Below are 12,289 nucleotides of genomic sequence, written 5' to 3'. Positions count from 1 at the left end.
ACAACAATACAGGAGGCTAGGTATCAATGTGAAGAAGAAAGAATTACTCTTGAGGTGCCCTCCATATTTGATCGATTTCAAGTAAAGTTTAAACTTTAAGTTGTAGTTAGTTTTTCCTAGAAAACTGGGTGGATAATAATGAGAACATAAATTATATGTGAAGATAAAGTGCCTGGAAAGGACAAGAATTCAGAGAGCTTTAATTATCTTCTAACTAATCCTAAAATTAATTTCAAAATCTTTAAATGAATCTAAAATAAATAAAATCTTTAAATAAATCAATACACTTAGGACACCAAAGTTTAGTCGGTGACTGTTCTATTACACACTCTCCCTGAGCTAAAGAATGCCATTAGATAACATAACAGAGATTCCTTTCAGCTAATATCTAGCTTTCTCTTTGCAACATGGTTTATTCGTTATTTTATTCAGGTCTAAGAAATGTTACATTTCCCTTTCCCATTTAATCCACTATGTGCAAACAAGCCAGTGTATGGTAATGCTCCTCTTTAATAATGTTTTGTCAGCTATTCACTGTTAACTCAATAAAAGGACAGGAAGTTTGACCATAAACATATTTTAACAGTATATAAACTTCTAATTTCTAAGTGTTTCATTTTCATAATATTGGCCTTAGCTGAAGAAAAGGGCATGTATTTTGGGAGCATCATACTTCTTCCTGTCCCACAGTTAATGAGGCACATGAAGCATTGACTGGGGCTTGATCATGCATACAGAGCAGGCAGCCAAAAGGAGGCACATTCTTCTCTGGCAATGAAACCATCTGCAGCCAATCCCAGCAGGTTTTTCTTCAGGGCTGCAAGCAAAGGGAAAGAATACAAACTGTTTCTCATTCCGCATCATTCTAGTGCAGCACAGCCAAAATGCAAGGGGGAAAACTTAAATAAACATGTACAGATGTCTTTTTCCAGGTTATTTTCCAAATCTTGTCTTTGAGTTGTATAATTAAGGAGAAGAAAATCTCAGAAGAAACTCAGTGCATTTTGATGCATTGGTGATAAAGGGTCCTGTGTGGAGAGATGCACATCTGTTGGGTCTTGATTTTAATTATGTGCTTGATAGATATTTCTGGACAAACAGACTCAGCCACGACCAGATGTAGCATGTCTCTGTTAATAATCTGAGCTAATTGAACCTCCCTTTTGCCATTTGCCAATTATCTATGCTTCCATATTAAGATTTTTTTCCCATTTTGTTTTTCCACTCCACAGATAAAGAAGCATAAACAACATGAGAATGTTACAATGACTGAAAGTAAGCACCTTTTTTTTCTTTTTGTTTCTTTTCTCCTTTATTTTTTGAGAGTAGAAAAAAATTCAATAAATTCTCCTTAGAAACTTGCACTGAAACTGTTGATGGCTTATGAAAGTGTTTTTCCTTCTGATTAAGGGAAACAGAGGGGAGGGAAGGGAGGCCAATATCAAATGGAATGTATTCACTGCTGGAATATAGATTTTCATTGCTCTGACTGAGTGCTTGGTAGAGATTTTCACCACATCTAATAATCATTTTCTCAGTAGGCTGTAAAAAATTAGGAGATTGTGCTTCTCATAATCAAGGTTCTATTTATCAGGCACACTACTTAAGAATTTCTTTGTTATCAATAACCAGCACATGTTATTCATCTGGAAACCTTACATAAAATGAGGCATTTTTGCTTGAGAGGGAAAATATTCCAAAACAAATAATGTACAGTGTCAGTTATCAGCTGATTCTAATCATTCAACTGTGAAGAAAGCTACCCTTGGTGACATTATAGCCTTGAAAACGGGCAGCTGAAAATTTATTATGTGGTCACAGAAAGAAAAGAGCAGTGCCTTTTCTTCACAGGAAGTTCATCAAACCTAAACAGAACAAATCTTTGAAGGTCAAGATTATTAGCTGGGAGGTTAGTGTTTCAAACAAGGGAAATATCAAGGTACTTGAGAGTTCTGCTTCACAGCAATTGTTCAAAGAATGATAGCAATTTAGAAAAGAGAATGTTGTGTCTGGTAAACTGGATGAATTTGTGAATGTGTAAACTGTGTCTGTTTAACAACGTGAAATGTGAGTTTTCCCTTTAAAATTTTCTTTCTAATAATACATTAAGATTTTCGGCAAGTAATTCTCTATAGAGAATTACTATATAGAGTCATAACAAGTAATATGATAAAAATTGAAGGAATGTTAATAAGAAATTTAAAGAAATACAAAATTATTTAAATAGCCTAAGTTGCAAAGCCGTAACATGCATACTTTATCTCCTAAACTGAAATGGAGTCTGTGACAAATAGGAAATTATAGGTCTTATTACAGTGATTGAAGCAGTGGTTGCTTAAGATCAGGATTCATTGGCTAATTAGAATAAGTTACATAAATACGGACAAAGATAGCCTCAATTTTCTCCATTTCACACGCCTTATATACCAGTATATATTATTGTTCATGTTTCGGGTAAAATGGAGAAAATCGAGTAAATCTCAGTTATTTGGAACTTAGTATTTTAAGAATTTCTTTTAAGACTCTTGGGTAGGGTCCTAAATAATATTTGAGTTTCTAAAAATTTCACTTATAATTTCTTGAAATAGTGATTCTAGTCTTTCAATTCCAATGTGGGCTTGATGCTATAAATACTTATCAGAGATGTATTTCACTATTATATATTTTGTATGTAGTCTGGATTTGTTCTATCTATTATAGTCAATTTTCTATTTTCTAACTAGATCCATTGGGACAGAAACAATTTCAATTACAAATTTTGAAGCAAAAATTGTGAATTGTAGACTCTAGTCTGGGAAAAAAATTGCATTAATTCAGGTCCAGGAAGGTGAGCATCCAAACAGGCTAGGATGGAGGGGGGAGGACCTTGGACTTCCACAGGGCAGGGAACCCTGACTGCTCTTCAGACTGGAGAGGGCGGGAGGGGGGGGGAAGGAGTGGGGGGACGGGGAGAGGAGTGGGGGAACTGGAGGGAAATGGGAGGTGGGGAGGAGGCAGAAATTTTTTCAATAAAAATAAATAAATAAATAATTTAAAAAATTGTATTCTACAATCCATGGGTTCTTGTATAGTTTATGTCATTTCTTTTTCTCTTGATTTAGTTTTATTCAACTATGATATGAATACATATGCACAATAAATTACTTTAATTAAAAAAGCATTAATTCTTGTAGTTAGTCATATCCCAGGAAATAGAAGGTTGCAGAGGAATTTTATATAAAAAATATTGGCGTGTAGAATTAATATTCAATATTTGCTGAAGGCATTTTCCTCTTATATAGTTCATCAATGGCAAATATCACATTTCTGTACTTTATGCCAACTTAAATCTGATATTATTAAGAACTATGGTAAAAGCAGTGAAGTTAATAGATAATTATAATTTTGACAATGTTCCCACTTAAAGCAGAAATAACTGCAATAGAAAAGCTTCCAGGCTGGCCTTGAAGTCGTGATCCTCCTGCCTCTGCCATTCTCAACAAATCTTACTGGTCTGTGCCACCACAACTAGGAAAAGTAGACATCCAGTTTCTCCGAACAATTTATTGAAGATGCTTTCTTTTCTCCAGTGTCTATTTTTGGCATCTTTGTCATATATCAGATTTTTTAAGTAATATGTACTGAAGTAATTTTGTATCAATACCATTTGGGTTTTACTATGATGGCTCTGTATTTAAAATCTATACTGGTAATCCTTCCAATATTTTTGGTTTTGTTCAAGGTTGTTTGGCAATCTCAGGTTTTATGTGCTTCCATATGAATTTTAAGATAAGTAATTCTTCTGAAAATGATGCTGTGGGGATTTATTGGGATTACATAAAATTTACTAATATTTGGTAAAAATGATCATTTTCACACATGAGCATGAGGAGTCTTTCCATTTTCTAGTGTCTTTATCTCTTTCTTTAGGAGTTTAAAGTTTTCATTGTAGAAGTCCTTCACTTACTTGTTGTGATGGCTCTTCTTGGTTTTTAATTTGCATGCATCTAGAATTAACTAATTCTCAAATGGTGGGCATACATGTGGAGGAGGTTTCTTTTTTCTTACTTAAATCGTGTGAATCAGGAATACCCATTTCTAATCTGGATAATTGAGGTGGGAATATAAATCTTTAAATTGGGCCATACCTTCTGTTAGATGTTTACATAAAAGATATGGAAGAAGGAATCTTGTTCTCTCCACCTGCTTTTCCTCACTTCCCTGACAAGTCCATTACTTCACTGGCATTAGAACTTACTTCTTTGGAACTCTGGTGTATATTGAATACCAGCTGAGATATCCAGCCTCATGGACTGAACAGTTACTGAATTCTTGAACCATCCATTGGTAGACACTGTTCAACTAACTGTACCACAGGCTATAAGCCGTTTTAATAAACCATAAATATATGTTCTCAAAAAAGTTTATAATGTATATGTGTCCCTAGAGTCAATTATATTAATTACTATTTTGAAATTTATTCTACTGTCATATATTACATTCCTACTGCTGTTTCCCCTTCCGCTTCTCCACAATTCAAGATCCATTACTTCTGAATATATATACATAGATATGCTTGTGTGTATACACATATAAGATCATTTATACCTATATATTTATGATCACATGATACATATATCCTGTGAACAGATAAAGCTTTTGTTGTCTAATTTTCTACTCTTATTCTTTACTTAGAAAAATTCCAAAAATTCTTGCTTCTCATTCCATCTACATTATACTCTAAAATATTTTCTCTATGCTTTAAGCAGTAAACAAAAAAACAGTTACAATAAAAATTTTCTGTTTTCATTACATTGTAGCTCTCTAACCACTGTTAACTGAGAGATTTCTTTTAGCCTTTAAGCAAATTTTGGAAAATTGTGATAGACAATGGATTGTTTTCCTGCTCTGTGATGACAATTATATTTACATTATATCATGTATGTAAATGTGTATTATGTAATGAAAACTACATTTATATATATTTGTGAAAACACAAGTATAAATTATAGATTGACATGTGATAATTATTCTATACTTTTCGCCCATAAATTAGAGTGGAAAATATTTCAGATCTCCAGGTTCACCTACATTCAAATTTAATGACAAAGGAAAGTATTACAGCATTGATATGAAAAATCATAATAATAATAAAAGGTATTTTTCTTATACTACATATTCAACTCTTAAAAACTAAATGAAAATAATTCTTTCATTTCTGAAAATTTAGAAGTCAAATTATTTAAGGCCTTCAAAATATTTAATGTTAAAATGATAATAAAGATGATGAACAGTAAAATTACTGACAGATATTTCAACTGCCTTTGATATTTTTGTGTATAAAACATCAAGAAATCTTCAAAATAGAAAATTTCAATACCATACTAATTTTAAACAGTATACTTTTAAAAGAATAGGTACATTTTTTTATCAAAATATAGTAACATTCATTGAGAAAATTTGTTAAGCTTAAATGCATTTGTGTAGTTTTTGCATAGATTTGCAAAATCTATGAAATTTACATTGTATATTGTAAAACTAGAGAATAAAATAAAATAAAATGACAAATATGTGACTCTTCCATTTAAACATTAACTTTCAACATATACTTTAGGGCTTTTAAAACATTACAATAATTGCATATTGTATTTATTATGATCCATAGAAAACCATGATAGATTTTTTTTAAAGGAGAATTTTTTAGAATAGTGTAATTTCGTATGGGATGATTTAGATACATTTGTTACCCATTTGTTGATAAAAGCATGTATATCTGCAATGGACAGCATATATATATATATATATATATATATATATATATCAAAACAAATATACTCTTCTGTTGTAAATTTTTCTCCATCCTATCAAATAAATTTATATTTTATAATTTTATCTCATAATATCTAATGATGTAGAAAATACCTTGAATGATGTAATACTTTCAAATTCACTGATTAATCTGTTTGAATTAGTTTGGAGCTAGATACATTTTATCTAGAAGAATAAAATTGAAGTCATAGATGAAGAGCATGACCTTAATAAGGAGTTAGAGCACATGAGTCTGTGAAGAAGTTTGGATACTGAGGGCTGACTCCCTCCCCTGGTTCACCATCTCAAAGGGATCCGAGTTGGCATTTAGCTGAATGTGGAGAGAGAAAAGACAGACTGCTATGCTGCTCTTCTGTTCAACAGCCTCATCACAAAGGACAGGTTCAACTTGGAGCGGGGTTTTGTGCTTGTCAGAATAGAAACCTACAAAAACATAGACAAATGTCATCATGAAAGTGGTTATAGAACCTGTAACCTTCATAGACAGGGCTTTGGAAAAAGAAGTCACAGGTTACTTCCTTTTGACATCTTCCCACAAATTGGTCATGAAAGCTGTTTCCATGGCAATTTTACATTGAGCTATGACCTCTAATTCATTTAGCTTTCCAGATCCATCTATTCGTTTCATATAACCTTCGAGATGCATGTTATTATTCATAATGTGATATTTGCTTGACAGGGTTTTATTAAAGTCATTTTGATTATCCCAGTTGAAGAATTGGGGGCAAAAAAAATGGATTAGTAGAATTCAGTATTGAAAGAAACAAAAGGAATAAAAGAATGACCCATCTTTTCAAGCTTATCTCAGTTAAAATTGCAATGAGAACTTGAGAATGTCAAGTCATTTATCTCTAATCAGTCTTCATGTCCTTTACCAACACATATTTTCTGTTTATAACATCTGAAAAAAGTCTTCAATATAAAATCATTTTAAGCTCTGGGAGCATTTGTTTTTTACTACTACTTGCCAAGAACTTATTATTGACTTAAATTTCTTTGATAACAACCTATGTGCTAAAACACTTAGTCTTCAAAGGAAGAACGATGACGGCATTCAAAATATAATGAAAAAAATAAAACATGATATATAAATAAAGATTGACTCTAATTGTATTTTTATGTGTCGGGAAGCTTAAAAACTAAAGGGAGCTGTAATAACAGTGAATAAAACAATAAGGAAATAAATTGCCAATTAGATAAGTACAGAATTGCATGGTTCCTGACAATGTAAAAGAGATGACCCGGACTAATTACTACATTATTCCTAGGATAATAGAGTTCAGAAAGCCATTTTGCAAGGTTTTATTGTATAGAGATTTGCATATTATGTTTCGGCAAACTATACTATTGAATTGTATGAATTGATTTACTTGCTTTTATTTTCTAACATAATGTTACAAATCATTTCCACCATTACTTATTCATATTATTTAAGATCGATGATTATTCATTATTGAGTTACATAAAAGGGAAAATTCAAGTAAAAAATGTGTTTGGAGTATAGTGTGTGTGTGTGTGTGTGTGTGTGTGTGTGTGTTTACAGAGGACAATATACAAAAAGATTTTCTTCTGTATTACATTATGATATTGTTCTTGTTAATTTGTTTACGGTATTGAGGTTTAAACTCAGTGTATATATGTATATGATGTGCCAACAGGAAGTATTTTGGAAGAAACAAATTGAAGCTGAAACCAGATAAAAAGAATTACCCATTTTTTTTGTTTTCTTTGACCTTGACTAAATGAACTCACTTTCGTAGTCTCATGCAGATAAAGATTTGTTTTGATTTTCCATTTCATTCTATTTTACAAAGTGTTTCAAACTTGTGATGCTATTCAAGGTTTAAAATATTAATTATCTGTAACAGCCTGAAGTCCAAGTGCCAGATGATCCTCAATCATTAGGTATGTGGAAGGAGTCTGGGTTTCTTGATTTCTGTGAAGCTTCTAGTGATTCCAAATCTGATATTGGGAAGTTTGAACAAGCAAGTATTGATAGGAATTGGAATAAGGCTCTCAGGACCTACTCACTTGGGAGTGATATAGAAGAGGAGTGTGGTAATTGCTGAAAGAGTAAATAGGCAGAAGTAAGTCTAACACTTTAAACACCTGTTGGAAAAAAAAAAAAGACTGACAACTTTCCATAAAAAAAGAGGTCATTTTTTTCTTTATTTTGAAAGACTTATCATAAATGAAGCAAGAAATAGCAGTAATAATACTAATTTAGTGTAAATGCCTAGTAAATGCAATATAGTATCATAGCCAATATTTGAGCCTGTGTTTTGAGATCACATCTAGACTCTTCCAATGATTCATTCCGGTTATAGGGGAGGACAAAAAAATATGAGAACAAATAGATAAAAAAGGTCATCGATAATCAAACAGGGCTGTCAAACCATCTTTTGCTATTTCCTCTATCAAAAGGTTTAGATAAATTTGTTATACAAACCCAGCCCTTTTTCCAAAGTCTTTGCATATTAGTTCATATATCTATGTCACAATTGATGAAACTTCATCTTCTCAGGTATCATTCAAAGCAGAATTGGTAATGTATGATTGTGAGTGAATATTTACTGATAAAGTATCAGAATTGAAGAAAGAAAAACATTTAGATGAGAAATGGTTTTGTTTTAGATATGCCATAGTTGACAGACATGTCAATGTTGCTGGACATAATCTTTTCTCTTCCAAACTGAAGGACGGATCTCTTTTTAACACTAGTGAGAGAGATGCTATTATTTGTGCTGTATCATATGAAAGGGGTGGACTCCGTTATGCTTCTTTCTCACATTACTCCAGAGTGCATGGTTTCTTAAGGAGAATGAGTGGACAGCAAACAATATAAGATACATGAATACCACTCAATTATTTCCTCAAAGTCATTATTTGACAAATTTTACAAAGTCTTGTAAAATTTCAGGTTAATTGTAAAGGACTTCATTCTTTAGATTGTATTTTCCACCATTACAGAATAAAGGGTGTTTTTGCACTTGTCAAGCAGTTTTCCTCTGGGCATCTTTTATAAAATGCAAAACACCAAATCATTAGAAGAAATAGAAATTACATAGGGTTATACAGTTTCTAACTTGATTCAACAAATAATTCTTATTGTAGAAAATTATTCAAATCTATTACTTTCACAGACATTACCAACATCCTGTCAGTGACTATCCACTGAACCAAAAAAATAATCATGCTGCATAAATGGAGATTATATATGATACAAGCCTGCCATCTACTGACCACATCATAACTGAAATCTCCCTAAGACAAGAAATGGGATTGCTATTTCTATTTGAATTTTAGATGAAAGAATGTAGTATTCTTATTTAGGTAATTCCATGCTAAAAATTAAATAACGTTAAATTGTGGTTTTGATATTCTGGTATGGATTTCCTTAGTCAGTATGAAAAACATGTCCAAATATTGTGTTTATCATGTAAGTCAACACTAATACATCACTGAATTATTCTTTTCAATTAAATCCCTACTGAAAATAATTTCAAGCTGATTTTATGTTTCACAATATCTAATAAAATATAATACACACAAAATTTTAACCATAAAATTAGTCCTTACTCTTTGAACAATAGTATATACACCAAAAAAGTGCATCTAGATAAAGCATGTAAATACTACCATTTGTAATCAAGCTATTGTTTAAAACTATAATGAAAAATTTCATTAAAAAAACTGTATCTTGTATAATTAGTATCCTTTCAATTGTTTTAAATATGTTCAGAATAGAGGAGATAACTAAATTGATAAAATGTTTGCAAAGTAAATATGAGAATATAATTTGATACATTTAATTCACATAAAAAGCTGGCCAATACAATACAAATATATACAAACTATACAATAAAATAAAAGAATTAGCCAGTGTTATTGAATCATTCCTAAGTCAATGATGCTGATGATTACATAGAGATTACCATGTTTGAATTGAATATTCAGCAAAAGTCATGTAGAAAGTGAAAATAACAGAATTATCACATACGAACAGAGGACGACTTATACTGGTATTCACCTAAACTAACTCTGGTTTAAACTGTTTTTGTTGTTGTTGTTTGTTTGTTTTTGTGGGAGGGGGAAGTGGTTCCTGAATTCTATGCTTTCCTCCGATGCTCCTATTTAAGCTTCCTGCCTTTTTGTCTTCTTCTATTTCTTTTTTCTTTTTTCTGTTGCAAAAGCAAAAAGTCTCTTATTTATTGTTTATAAATTTTTATTAGTTTTATCCTATTAAACTACATTTTTCATTTTACATACCATTCCCAATTCCCTCTCCTTGTTGTCCTCCCGCTTCCCCGACCTTCTTCCCATTCCATCCCCCCATGAGAGGGTGAGGCCTCCCATAAGGAGCCAATAAAGGCTGTCACCACAGTTTCAATGGCAATGGCCTTCTTTGAAGCCAACATTCATCTTTGTATAGATCTGTGTTCTACTCTCATTCTGTAAAGAAGTTTCAATAAACAGGATGAATGGTACCTGTGGAAAAACATCAAGGTTGATATACCCCATGCACACACATCCACATATATGTATGTTAGTATACATATCACATGAATACAATCATATGTTTATACAAAGACCAACACTTGCCAGAACAAGTGAAAAACACAAAATTTTAGAGTCAGGTTTCTGCTAACACTATAATGACTCCCTCAATCAAGATATCTCTTTCTTTGCTCTCATCTCTGTCCTTCTTCCATCTCAACTATCCCATTCCCTCAAGTTCTCCTCACACCTCTCCTTTGACCCCAGCTAGGACCTGAAGCAATAGAGGAAAGAGGGCTCATTCTTGACGTGCCTGTAGTAAAACTGATGAATATCTTAAATATCACCACATTCTCTTCATCTAGAAACTGTGATGGAAACAGAGGCAGAGACCTGCATCTGAGCACTAGACTGAGCTCCTCAGGTCCAGCTGAAGAGTGGAAGGAAAGAGAATGTGAGCAAAGAGGTCAAGACCATGATGGGTTCACACACTGAAACAGTCTACCTGATCTATGGGAGCTCATTAACAGCAGCTAGACTGAGAAGGACCAAGCATGGGACCAAATTTGTCCGTTTGAGTGTGGCTGATAGTTGCATAGCTGGGACAGAATAGGGTGCCACTGGCAGTGGCTCCAGGATTTATCCCTACTGCCTCTACTGGCATTTTGGGATCCTATTCTGTTTGAATGGATGCCTTGCCTAGTCTAGGTAGGGAGGGCATTGGACTTCCACAGGGCAGTGTGACTTGACTTTCTGAGGAAATTTATATATACTTAAACATAGATAAAGAAATATTTTCATATTTTTAACATTAGGTCACTGTTTATATTAAATATTATAACAATTAAATACCTTTAGGCAAGCTTGATATCCTTCATTAGCTTTCTAATATGCTTAGGACATCTTAGCATTGAAAGAGTAGCACAAAAGAATACACTATGCTTTATGTAATTAATTAGCAATAGATTTAGAGTCAAAATAAATCCATGCTTATGATGATAATTCTGAAGTGGTTTCTCTAAGGATAAAATTCGTAATATAAGTTAAAATAGAACTGCAAAGCAGTCAACTCATGCTTTCTGGCTTCTAGGTCAGAACTCTGAATGATAATAGATTACATTTATAGGAACTACAGAAAGTAAAAGAAACAAAATGTTTTCTTTTTGATTAATTAATTAATTAATTTTGAAAAGAAAACAAACAATCTTCTTTTTCATTTACATACTAATCTCAGTTCCCTCTCCCTCTCCTCCCTTCCCTCCACTTAACCCCTCACCCCATCTCCATCCACTTCTCAGAGAGGGTAAGTAAGGCACATGCTTTGGGGATGGTCCAAAGCCCTCTCTACTAGCAAGGTATCCATGCAAAGAGAACAGTTTCCAAAAAAGCCAGTACAAGCAATAGGAATAAATCCTAGTGCCGTTGCCAGTGGCCCTGTAGTCTACCCCAGCCATATAAGGGTCAACCACATTCAAAGAGACTAGTTTGGACCTATGCTATTTCCTTCCCTGTTCAGCTGGAGTTGATTAGCTCCCATTAGCTCAAGTAAACTCTTTCAGTGGGTATCCCCATCATGGTCTTGACATCATTGCTTATAGTCTCATTCCCCCCACTCTTCAACTGAACTTTGAGAGCTCAGTCCAGTGCTCTGATGCAGGTCTCTGCATTTGTTTCCATCAGTTGCTGGATGAAGGTTTTATGATGATATTTAAGATATTCATCAGACCCCAGCTAAGACCCTAAGCAACAGAGGGGAAGGTGCCCAAACTGGCCTTGCCCTGTAGTCAGACTGACAGAATGCTTTCAGAGTAAGTCGAACACATTGATAATAGATTTGCAAACTAGTATAAGATACAAATAAGGAACAGAAATGGATTAGCTGTCAATTTTAGCTGTGACAAAAACTGCAGACACGATAAATCGTGACCCAAACATGACTGAAAAAAAGGAATCGTGTATCCTTCTTTTTACTGAGTTGCAATTA

The sequence above is a fragment of the Microtus ochrogaster genome, unplaced genomic scaffold (assembly GCF_000317375.1).
Source record: "Microtus ochrogaster isolate Prairie Vole_2 unplaced genomic scaffold, MicOch1.0 UNK6, whole genome shotgun sequence".
In the NCBI taxonomy this organism is placed as follows: Eukaryota; Metazoa; Chordata; class Mammalia; order Rodentia; family Cricetidae; genus Microtus; species Microtus ochrogaster.
This window is presented reverse-complemented; position numbering follows the sequence as displayed.